Source organism: Chiloscyllium plagiosum, unplaced genomic scaffold, assembly GCF_037043375.1.
Source record: "Chiloscyllium plagiosum isolate Xiang-an unplaced genomic scaffold, Cpla_swu_hap1 HiC_scaffold_16, whole genome shotgun sequence".
Lineage (NCBI taxonomy): Eukaryota > Metazoa > Chordata > Chondrichthyes > Orectolobiformes > Hemiscylliidae > Chiloscyllium > Chiloscyllium plagiosum.
In genome coordinates, this window is record NW_028270154.1 from 3,925,793 (window position 1) to 3,938,321 (window position 12,529).

Sequence of the window (12,529 nt, forward strand, 5' to 3'; positions counted from 1 at the left end):
AGTAAATGTGAGATTAATGAATCAGTCTGAAAGCCTAATCTAACAAACATCAGACTCTTCAAGAATGCTATGGAGTGCTTCAGTATTTGAGGAGCTGTATTTTTTTTAATTCATGAGATGAGGGCATCACAAGCTAGTGCTAGCATTAATTGCGCATCTCTAATTGCCCAGAGGGCAGCTCAGAGTCAATCACATTGCTGTGGGTCTGGAGTCTGGCTGGCAGATTCCTTCTCTAATGGGCAACAGTGAACACCAGATGGGGTTTTCTAACAATTGACAATAGATTTATGGTCATTGTTAGACACTTAATTCCATATTTTTATTGAATTCAAATTCTACCATCTGCTATGGGGGGGCGGGGATTCAACCCAGGCCCCCAGATCAACAGTCCAATGATAATACCACTAGGGATTCATGGCCTCTCTTCAATAATGCCAGCCATTTTACAATCCTCTGTGAAAAACCACCAATTCTGACTTTATAATGGAGGGAAGGTCATTAAGTAACCAACTGAAGATGACCAGGCTGGAACGTGAACAACAGGAGTTCCTGATGCCCTGGATTTGACATGACTAACCTCCAATAACCATAGCCATGTTCCTTTGTGTCCGATTGACCCAAACAATGGAGAGGTTCTTTCCCCTTGATTGTCATTGACTCCAATTTTGCTTGGGCTCCTCTTGGCCGCACTCAGTGACCAGTTAGTGTGATACCATTTGAAATAATCCGGACAAAGAATCCGTAAATTCTGATATGAGAAGTATCACCCTCTCTTCCATTCTCAGCTTGTGACTTTCCTGAGCTCGGCTTTTAGATGCTATGTTTGAGCACATTGAGGGCCCCAATTCACTTCCAGCAGGATCACACTGAGAGACTGTCACTTTTCGCATGGAGTTGAATTGGACCCTGTTCTTTGGGACTATGATTGAACAGGACAAATGAGGTCATACACATGCTCCCCTCCACTTCGTCCACTCACTCCCTCTTCAAATCCCTGAAACTTTATTTGAGAGCAATTATCAAAGATTTGGTTTGAAATCAATAATGAGGAGCTCAAGCTCTGAGAAATCACTCAGGAGGAAAAGCCAAGCTCGAACACTTGTCTTAACTCTGTTATTAGGGCATGGAATGCTTTCCCGAGTAACACAGAATGGAGTTCATTGAATTTTCATAAAATAAGCACTAGGTGCATTGCAGATTTTACGTCTCCAGAATTTTAAAATTTCTATTAATCTATTCACTCTGTCCTGATAAGTGCCCTCCAAAGGTTTATTTTTGAGGCTGAGGTGTCTTTGTTGATGAATCTATCCTTCATTGCTCTTGTCTTAAGTGTTTTCCTCCCGGCTTTCCAAATCATGTCGATGACAATGATGTGGAGGTGCCACTGCTGGACTGGTGTGGACAATGTCATGCTACACCGTGTTATAATCCAACAGGTTTAGTTGAAATCACAAGCTTTTGCAGCAGACCCCCTCAGCAGGTTAAGTGACCTGACATTACCAGATGAAGGGGCAGTGGTCTGGTAGCTTGTGATTTCAAATAAATCTGTTGGACTATAACCAGGTGTCATGTGACTTCTGAGTTTGTCAATGACAATGCCAGAGCTGAATGGTATACAGCCCTCACAATGGGGAGACCCACTGCAGGTTGCCTCATCACCCAAACCTCAAGGTTTTTGACCTCAACTGATCTGTCAGGGAAGGTGATGGCGTTATGGTATGGTTGCTAGATTAGTAATCCTGAGATTAGCCTATTAATCCTGAGATATGGATAATGTTCTGGGGACCCAACTTCAAATCCTGCCATGGTTAAATTTAAATTTAAAAGAATCTGGAATTAAGTGCCTAATGGTGACCATGAACCCACTGTCAATTGGTGCGGGGTGGGGAGGCAGATTGGTTGGAGGGAACCCACTAATTCACTAAAGTCTTCCAGGAAAGCAAATCTGCCATCCTTACCTGGTCTGCTCCTCATGTGACTTCAGTGGTCAACAACAGTTGACTCTAAAATGCCCTCTGGGTTATTAGGCATGGGTAATAAATGCTGGCCTCACCAGTGACATCTACATGTCTGAATTAAATTTTAAAATTCCTTTTGTTGTTGGCGTTTCATCCTTTCTGCTCAAGGCAAACTGAGCCAATGAATATTCACCTCTGAAAGGCAGGTGAGCAAAAGCAATGATGTGGAGGTGCCGGTGTTGGACTGGGGTGGACAAAGTTAAAAGTTACACGACACCAGGTTATAGTCCAACAGGTTTAATTGGAAGCACTAGCTTTCGGAACGCTGCTCCTTCATCAGTGCTCCACCACCACCCAATGAAGGAGCAGTGCTCGGAAAGCTAGTGCTTTCAATTAAACCTGTTGTGTGATTTTTCATTGAGCAAAAGCAAGTTGGTTAATTTAACTGTGATACATGTGAGTTTGTCTCATTTAGCCGCATAGCCATTACAATAGCTCATGTGAGTGGTGTAGCCTGCAGTTGTTTGGTGCTATTTTCCCTTAACAGTTCCTTCACTATAAAATTGCCAGTCTGTCTAAATTATTTACTGTGGAAATGAGGTCAGGCTGCAGGAGGAGATGGGAATGAAGCCTTTGGAGAACCATTCAATGCAATAAGCCTGACACAGTCGCAAAAGGAGTTTACTCTGGGGTACGGTAATACAGGTGTAATGTTTCTGAGAGGGTAATCCACTGGATACAAACTCAAATCCTGTTCTGACAGTTTAAGAATTGAAATTCAGTTTCAAAGATATAGCTGGATATGAAAATGAGACCTGTTCCTTTGGGGATCAGTACTGAAGGACATGTCCACACCTCGTCTGAATGGTATGGGATGCCAGTGTCATCTCCTCCTGTCATTACCTCTTAACTGACCATTAAACATAAGAGTAGACATAAGCCTTCAGCTTGTTCACCCTGCTGGAAGGAGAACACAGACCACCTTTCTAGTGACACCTATATCCTGAGAATTAATGGTATGTTTGTAAAATATCACCAATTATTCCCATCCCTCCCTGGGTTTTCTCTAATACTTTTTACTGTCTCCTCCAATGTTCCAATAAACTGAGTGTCAGTGTCCCCTTAGCCATTGGACTCAGCTCTACCCTACCTGTCCTACTCTGACCTATCAGCAGACTCAATAATAAAGAGACAGAGAACATCCGAGGAGGGAGAAATATTTGTAATATTTGGTAGCATGGAACAGGAGGTGGCTTCAGTGGGAATAGGATCCATGGAACATAGATCCCATAGAAACATAGAAGATAGGGGTAGCGTAGGCCATTCAGCCCTTCAAGCCTGCCCAACCATTCAATATAAGACCATAAGACATAGGAGTGGAAGTAAGGCCATTTGGCCCATCGATTCCACTCCGCCATTCAATCATGGCTGATGGGCATTTCAACTCCACTTACCCGCAATTTCCCCGTAGTCCTTAATTCCTTGTGACATCAAGAATTTATTAATCTCTGCCTTGAAGACATTTAGCGTCCCAGCCTCCAATGCACTCTGTGGCAATGAATTCCACAGGCCCACCACTCTCTGGCTGAAGAAATGTCTCCGCATTTCTGTTCTGAATTTACCCCATCTAATTCTAAGGCTGTGTCCACGGGTCCTAGTCTCCTCGCCTAACGGAAACAATTTCCTAGCGTCCACCCTCTCCAAAGCCATGTATTATCTTGTAAGTTTCTATTAGATCTTCCCTTAACCTTCTAAACTCCAATGAATACAATTCCAGGATCCTCAGCCGTTCCTCGTATGTTAGACCTACCATTCCAGGGATCATCCGTGTGAATCTCCGCTGGACACGCTCCAGTGCCAGTATGTCCTTCCTGAGGTGCGGGGACCAAAACTGGACACAGTACTCCAAATGGGGCCTAACCAAAGCTTTATAAAGTCTCAGTAGCACATCGCTGCTTTTATATTCCAACCCTCTTGAGATAATTGACAACATTGCATTTGCTTTCTTAATCACGGACTCAACCTGCATGTTTACCTTTAGAGAATCCTCGACTAGCACTCCCAGATCCCTTTGTACTTTGGCTTAATGAAGTTTCTCACCGTTTAGAAAGTAGTCTATGCTTGTATTCTTTTTTCCAAAGTGCAAGTCCTCGCATTTGCTCACATTGAATTCCATCAGCCATTTCCTGCACCACTCTCCCAAACTGTCTAGATCCTTCTGCAGCCTCCCCACTTCCTCAGTACTACCTGCCTTCCACCTAACTTCGTATCATTGGCAAACTTCGCTAGAATGCCTCCAGTCCCTTCATCCAGATCATTAATATATAACATGAACAGCGGCGGCCCTAACACTGAACCCTGCGGGACACCACTTGTCACCGGCTGCCATTCCGAAAAAGAACCTTTTATCCCAACTCTCTGCCTTCTGTCAGACAGCCAACCCTCAATCCATACCAGTTGCTCACCTCGAACACCATGGGCCCTCACCTTGCTCAGCAGCCTCCTGTGTGGCACCTTATCAAAGGCCTTTTGGAAGTCTAGCTAGAGCACATCCACTGGGTTTCCCTGGTCTAACCTACTTGTCACCTCTTCAAAGAATTCTAACAGGTTTGTCAGGCACGACCTCCCCTTACTAAATCCATGTTGACTTGTTCTAATCCGACCCTGCTCTTCCAAGAAATTAGAAACCTCATCCTTAATGATGGATTCTAGAATTTTACCAACAACCAACATTAGGCTAATTGGCCTATAATTTTCCATCTTTTGTCTTGATCCTTTCTTGAACAAGGGGGTTACAACAGCGATCTTCCAATCATCCTGGACTTTCCCTGACTCCAGTGACTTTTGAAAGATCTCAACCAACACCTCCAATATTTCCTCAGCCACCTCCCTCAGAACTCTACGATATAGCCCATCGGGGACAGGAGATTTATCAATTTTAGCCTTTCTAGCACTTTCTCTTTTGTAATGGCAACCATACTCAACTCAGCCCCCTGACTCCCTTTAATTGTTGGGATATTACTCATGTCTTCCTCACTGATGCAAAGTACTTATTAAGTTCTCCTGCTATTTCCTTATCTCCCATCACTAGGCTTCCAGCATCAGTTTGAAGTGGCCCAATGTCTACTTTTGCCTGTCATTTGTTTCTTATGTATTGAAAGAAACTTTTACTATCATTTCTAATATTACTGGCTAGCCTACCTTCATATTTGATCCTCTCCTTCCTTATTTCTCTCTTTGTTATCCTCTGTTTGTTTTTGTAGCCTTCCCAATCTTCTGATGTCCCAGTGCTCTTGGCCACTTTATAGGATCTCTCTTTTTCTTTGATAGATTTCCTGACTTCCTTTGTCAGCCATGGCTGTCTAATCCTTCCCCGGATAATCTTTCTTTTCTTGGGGATGAACCAACTCAGTTCCATGTTCCTGATTTTCTCCCCTTACACTTTGATCTCTTTCGCTCAAAGAATCGCATCTAACTCCTTGTAAGCATTCAGTATTTCTGTGGCAGAGAATTCACAGGCTCACTACTCTCTGGCTGAAGAAATTTTTCCTCATCTCAGCCCTAAATGGCCTACAATGTATCTTTAAACTGTGACTGCTGGTTCTGGATTCCCCTGACGTTGGGAACATCCTTCCTGTGTTTACCCTGTCCAGCCCTGGTCGGAATGAATGGATTACTATGAAATCCATCCTCATTCTTCTAAACTCCAGAAAATATGATGGTGCTTTAAATGTCAAATTGACTCAGCCCATGGTCATGACAGCAGTGCGATCTTTCATAAAGTTAAATGATGTCTAACACAGTGGGCCATGGTTTCTTGCTTTTGGAAATAGATTAGCATTCACTGTGTTCCGGTTTGTTTCAATCTGCTGTGTTCAAAATGGCTGCCCCTGTTGGCTGTATAACTGACAGCTTTTCGAAGTGACGCCTCGCAGCTGAATCACTCGGAGAGCCACCAAGAGACATGAGGAAACAGGGGACAAGTGTTTACAATAAATCAGAAATTTCAGGCAAGGACTGTAGTAGATATGTGGGGAAGGTTCAGTCACAGTTACCAGCAGAAATTGTAATTCCACCAAATGGGCTTTGCAATCAAAAACAAACAAACAAACTGTTCTCAAATTCAAGAGCTGTCACAGTTACAGAATCATGGAACACAGGAGACCATTGCGCCCATCACCATCTGCTTTTGGATTCATTCACAAGATGTGGGCATCTCTGGCTAAGCCAGCATTTATTGTCCATCCTTAATTGCCTAGAAGGTAATTAAAGAGCCAACCACATTGCTGTGGGTTTGGAGTCACATATCGGTCAGAGCAGATGAGGATGATGGATTTCCTTCCCTTATGGATATTAGTAAACCAGATGGACAATGGATTCATGGTCATCATTAGTCTCTTAATTCCAGACTCTTTTATTGAATTTAAATTCCACTACCGGCTGTGGTGGGATTCGAACCCAAGATGAAAAGTGTGGTGCTGGAAAAGCACAGCTGTTCAGGCAGCATCTGAGGAACAGGACAGTTGATGTTTTGGGCATAAGACCTTCATCAGGAATGAGCCCAAGTCCCCAGAAAATGAGCTGAGTTTCAGGAATAATAGGCTATTGCCTACTGCTATCATTGTGCTTGGTTATTTGACAGAGCGATCCAGTTTCTCCCTCTCCCACGCCTTTGTCCTTTAGACCTGCAATTTGTTCAATTTCCCTTTTGAAAATTACTATTGAACTGACTAGCATAAGGGCTTCAGGCTGTGCAATCTAGATCATAACTCACCGCACATATTTTTAAAAAAGTATCGGCAGAATTTTGTTCCTTGTCAGATAATTTGTGAAAATGGTGAAAAGAAGTTTGAATGACAAATAAGTTTGATCTCTGCATCTTTCATTAATTGTGCAAGTGGAATTATAATAATCAGGACGCATGGGTTTATCAATTGATTGATGCTCCTGTCGTTTAACACAGGCAGCGAAATTAAATATTTACAGACTTTGTTGCACAGATAAATTTTCTCTAATTTTATTGGTAAATATGTCGCCCATATTCAGGATAAGAGATGAACTGTGAAAGCAGCTCCCAATCTGAGACCCATCATATTGCTTTTTCTGATTTGTAAATAAGAATGAGGAGTATGGGTAGACTCTCATTGAAAACTCACTGAGGTGGGCTGCCCCACATCCTCCTGTACAACTCTGTCATACTTTGAGAAATGTGTCCTACTGGGGGGTACAAGGAGTTAGACGGTGGGATTACCTCCACAAAATCTAGTTTAGATTCCCTACAGTTTGGAAACAGGCCCTTCAGCTCAAGTCCACACCAACCTTCCGAAGAACAACTCACCCAGACCCATTCCCCTAACACTATGGGCAATTTAGCATGGCAAATTCACCTAACCTGCACATCTTTGGGCTGTGGGAGGAAACCCACGCAGACATGGGGAGAATGTGCAAACTCCACACAGACAGTTGCCTGAGGCAGGAATTGAAACCGGGTCCCTGGTGCCTTGAGGTAGCAGTGCTAACCACTGAGCCACCGTGCAACACCATGATCTCCCTGACCAAGCTAACAGCTGCTTGTCCCTCTCTTTCCCTCTGTCTCTCTCCAGTCCTTCTAGCACATGGATCGGGGTCTATAGCCTGGCTCCTGTGGCAGCATGAACTGCCTGGGTCGTCTTTGCGAAGTGGCCTCTTTGTATGGTTGTAACATTTTCCTTTTGGTGGTGGTTACTGCCTCAGACCTCCCCACTGCTGGTCCTTACCTCTCACTGTGGGATGGCTGTTACTAACTCCCCTAGTGCCGGTCACCCCCATCGTCCCTCCACACAGGATTGGGGGTTTGGGGCTTTTACTGCCTGATTTGAGATGTTCTGTTTCAGGAATCTATTTCTCCTCAACCTGGGCCACCTGTCTTTATCAACCATGTTTTTGTTATTCACTGGCTCGGTGGTTAGCACTGCTGCCTCCCAGCACCCGGGACCTGAGATCAATTCCAGCCTTGGGCGACCGTCTGTGAGGAGTTTGCACATTCTCCCCGTGACTGAGTGGGTTTCCTCCGGGGTTCTCCAGTTTCTGCCCACAATCAAACATGTGCAGGTCAGGTGAATTGGCCATGTTAAATTGCCCATAGTGTTCAGAGATGTGCAGGTTAGGTGGATTGAGCATGCTAAATTGCTCATAGTGATGAGGGATATGTAGTTTCGGTGCATTAGTCAGGGGAAATGTAGAGTAATATGGAAATGGGGAATGGATCTGGGTTGGATACTCTTTGGAGAGTCAGTGTGGACTTGTTGGTCCGAAGGGTCTGTTTCCATACTAACAAAAAAAAGGTCTTTAGGGACACAGCTGTCACTGGCTGTGCCAGCATTTATTGCCTGTCCTTATTGCCCCTTGATAAGGAGGAAGTGAGCTGCCTGTTCTTGTTCTATGTGAGTGTTGTCCGTGGGATCAAAATTTCCACAGACTTTCCTCACTGCCTCAGTGGTATGTGAGACAAATGTTCAGGTCGAATGTGCCTCCTGCTTTGTATGTGCATGCTGTCCAATCTCGGTTCCCAAAGACCCCTGTAAACTGTGTCCACAGGCACCTGGAAAGTGCTGTTGGGAGCTCTCTCTTTCACTGCCTACACTAATTTAATCCGTCCATGGGCTCTCCCCTATTATATCCAACAGCGACTGGGATTTTGTGGCTTGCGGCTTGCCCACCTCCACATTTGGAGGTTTGGGTCGCAGGGTTCAGGCACATTCACATTCATTTTCCCTCCTGGACACTTCCTGTTGATCCTGTGGAGAATCCGTTGATCATGGGCACTGTCAAAAACACTTGGGAGTCATTCAAATGTGGGGAACATTTTGCTGTCCCCGTCAATTACGGCACATTATAAGTAACTGGATTATTGTTCTGGATGTGCTGACAGGTTGTGGTCAGTGGGTTCAAGGAGCAAGGTCAGATCCTAGAGCTACTGAAGGATCTACTCCCTCTGAAAAGGGATTGGAGGGGTCCACAATCCTCACCACTCAATGTACCCAAGGGCTTCATCTTCCATTTCCTCCAGTTTATCCCATAATCGCTGTCTTCCTCAGACTCTATTGTTCCAAATGCGCATATCATTCCATTTGCAGGGAAAGTTGAGACTTTATTTTTTTAATCTCTCCCTGGCATTTTGAATGGTCAGCAGGGTGAGCTCTATTTCCTTGGTCTGCTTGCTGCAGGGCTCCAAGTCTAACCTGTGGCATTTTGTCTTCCTTGTTTTGCTTATCCACAGCTGTTCAGCCTATGTGCTGATCACTGACCACACGCTGCTCCTTCCTCTTTCTTTCTCTCTCTCTCTCTCTCTGGATCGGTCACTGTCACTTTCCTTGTTGTTACACTGTCTGGCTGTGCACCAGCCTGTGGGTCCTCTGACCCTGTATTTGGTCTTGTTGCCTCTGTTTTCATATGAGTCCCTTACCCCATACTGCAGCTAGCTGTCTTTCTTGCTCACTTTACAAAGACGTAGTTTATGGCCCAATCACTGGTTGGAAAGCGGCACCCTCTTTCACCACTTGAATCCTGGCCTGGGGAGCAGCTGCCTCTTAATTCAGTCTCAGGCTGGATGTCCGAGAGTTGACAGCTCTAACCCTAACCCTATTGCAGGTGGGATTTGAGCTTGGAGGTTACACAAATCCTTCTAATGGAAGTCTACCCAGAGGTGCCAATGTTGTCTGTGATTTGGCCACTTTGACCAGTTCACTTTAGCCCAACACTCTTGTTGGTGAGACGGAGAAAGAGATCCAGAATTCCATTTGCATTTCAACCCAATTTTATTAACAAAACATTGTTTGTTAGAAACACTGAGCATTTCCCGAATTCCCACAATATTTACTCGCTATCTACGTCTATCCATCTGAGAAAGGATATTACCCACAATGATCCAAATGTTTGAGCAGGGCCATAGGAATATCCTTCCTCTCGTCCATGAAGGTGGGACTCACAGGTCAGGGTTGATCTTCTCCTGGGTCTTTGTGGGTTGCAACAGTCTTCTACCAGGAGACTTGCTATGAGTCTTCCTGAGGTGGTGGCTTCCAAGTGTGTGTTTTTATTCTTCCTTAGCCCAGACCTTCCAGAATGCTCTGTGGCCTTTAGCAATGGGGTCATGTGTGAGGTTCAAAGCATCCAGTTGGATCCCTTCAGTGTTGCCATGCTAGGAGGTATAAAGTGCATGTCTGCAGGCACTCAAGATGCCAGATAGTCTGACTGCTCCTATACGCCTCGGGCTGGATGTAATTGGTTCCCCTTGAGCCTTTCCAATCCCGATCTGGGTTTCTTTTGTTCTCTGCAGCCAATAGCTGCTGTTCGATTTTAGTTTGGCCAATTTACTGTCAGGCTACAATTCTCTGGCTAAGGGTCAGTTAAAATATCCAAATTTCTGCCCATGGTCACTTCATCATAGCATCCATTTATAAATTTCTTATTTCTTCATTGCAACTTACTTTCCCACCTATTCTAGTGGTACCTGCAAATTTGGTGATGGTACATTCTCTCCCTGCCTCGAATTCATCAACATGAATTGTAAATAGTTGAGCTTGAGGATCAAATCCTGGGGCATCCCATTAGTTACGTCCTACCAGGCAGAAAAAGACCGGCCGATCCCAACTCTCTGTTTTGCCAATTCTCTATCCAAGCTAATAAATAACCCTAACCCCATGTGGTCTTACCTCGTCATAGAGTCATAGAGATGTACAGCACGGAAACAGACCCTTCGGTCCAACTCGTCCATGCCGACCAGGTATCCCAACCCAATCTAGTCCCACCTGCCAGCACCCAGCCCATATCTCTCCAAACCCTTCCTATTCATATACCCATCCAAATGCCTCTTAAATATTGCAATTGTACCAACCTCCACCACTTCCTCTGGCAGCTCATTCCATACACGCACCACCCTCTATGTGAAAAAGTTGCCCCTTAGGTCTCTTTTATATCTTTCCCCTCTCACCCTAAAACTATGCCCTCTAGTTCAGGACTTCCCCCACCCCATATTAATCTTTTGTGTGACACCTTTATTCATTGCCTCCTGGAAGTCTAGATATGCCGCCTCTACAGGAATTTCATAATGCAATTTGCTTGTTACATCGTCAAAGAGCTTTAGCAAATTAATCAAAAAAGGAACCTTTGAGGTCCCCAATCTCATACACCCAGGGGAACTGAAGGAGACTGTTCAGCCCCTCAAGTTTGTTCTATCATTCAAGTGGATGATGTCTGATCATAACTTAGCCCCCCAATCCAGTTTTGTTTTATACCCCTCAATGTCTTTGTCCAACAAATGAAAATCTCCACATTTAAAATGTTTGAGTTAAACTGCAGCCTCAATAGCACTCTTGGAGAGACTTGCGCATCTTTGTTACCTTGTGTGTAAATAATATTTTTCATGAAATTTATTCTTTAAGAAGCTAGCTCTGGATCTTGGAGTTTACAGATGAGCTTGTTTAGAATTATGGTATTAAAGGCAGAGCTGTAGTCAATAGGTAGGAGCTTAATGTAGTTATCATTGTTCCGGGGAGAAGTGTAGGGCCAGGGAGATGGTGTCTACTGTGGATTTGTACTGATAGGCAAATTGCAAAGGATGATGGCAATTTGGTAGGTTCGTGTTGATGTGAACTTTTTGTTGTTCAATGTCAGAATGGACAATCTGAATGAAAATTGATCTAATTTACCAGAGAAACCCCTGTGTGAGGTGGCATTGTGGCTCAGTGGTGAGCACTGCCACCTCTCAGTGCCAGGGACCTGGGTTAATTCCAGCCTCCGTTTGTGTGGAGTTTGCACATTCTTCCTGTGTCTTTGTGAGTTTCCTTTTGTTGCTTTGGTTTCCTCCTACAATCTAAAGATGTGCAGGTTAGGATGGATTGGCCATGCTACTTTGCCCATAGTGTCCAGGGAACGGTAGGTTAGGTGGATTACTCATGGGAAATGCAAGGTTATAGGGTCGGGGAGTGAGTCTGGCTGGGATGCTCTTTGGAGGGATGGTGATGACTTGTTGGGCCAAATGGCCTATTTTCACACCATAGAAATTCTATGATTATGAGATGATTTTCAGTTGATTGAGTCCTATAGACCAGAATGTTTTCTGTATCTATCTCCCATTCTATGCTAAATTAACTGTTTTAAAATAGATTTGTGTTACGTAATTAGTTTGTGTCTATAGACTAAGAAGGAGAAACTTATCCTGAATTATATCATGAGCAGTTACTAACTTTTTCCATTTACTTTCTTTCTGAAGCCCTGCTTTGCCTCGCTGTTAGCCAAGCTGGAGTCTGTGGGAGGTGCTGGAATAATGCTAATTACGCTGTGCGAGAAATCCTGAATGCCTGACTCATGTTCTGGCAACATAGGTTCAAATACCACCCTTGCATATGGTGAAACCAATTCTGAAATAGTGAGTGAATCCTGTTGTTATAAAACCCATCTGGTTCACTAATATCCTTCAGGGATAGAAATCTGTCACCTTACCTAATCTGGTATTCATTTGACTCCAGACCAACAACAGTATGTGGTTGACCTTTAACTGCCCTCTGGACAATTAGCGATGGGCAATAAATGTT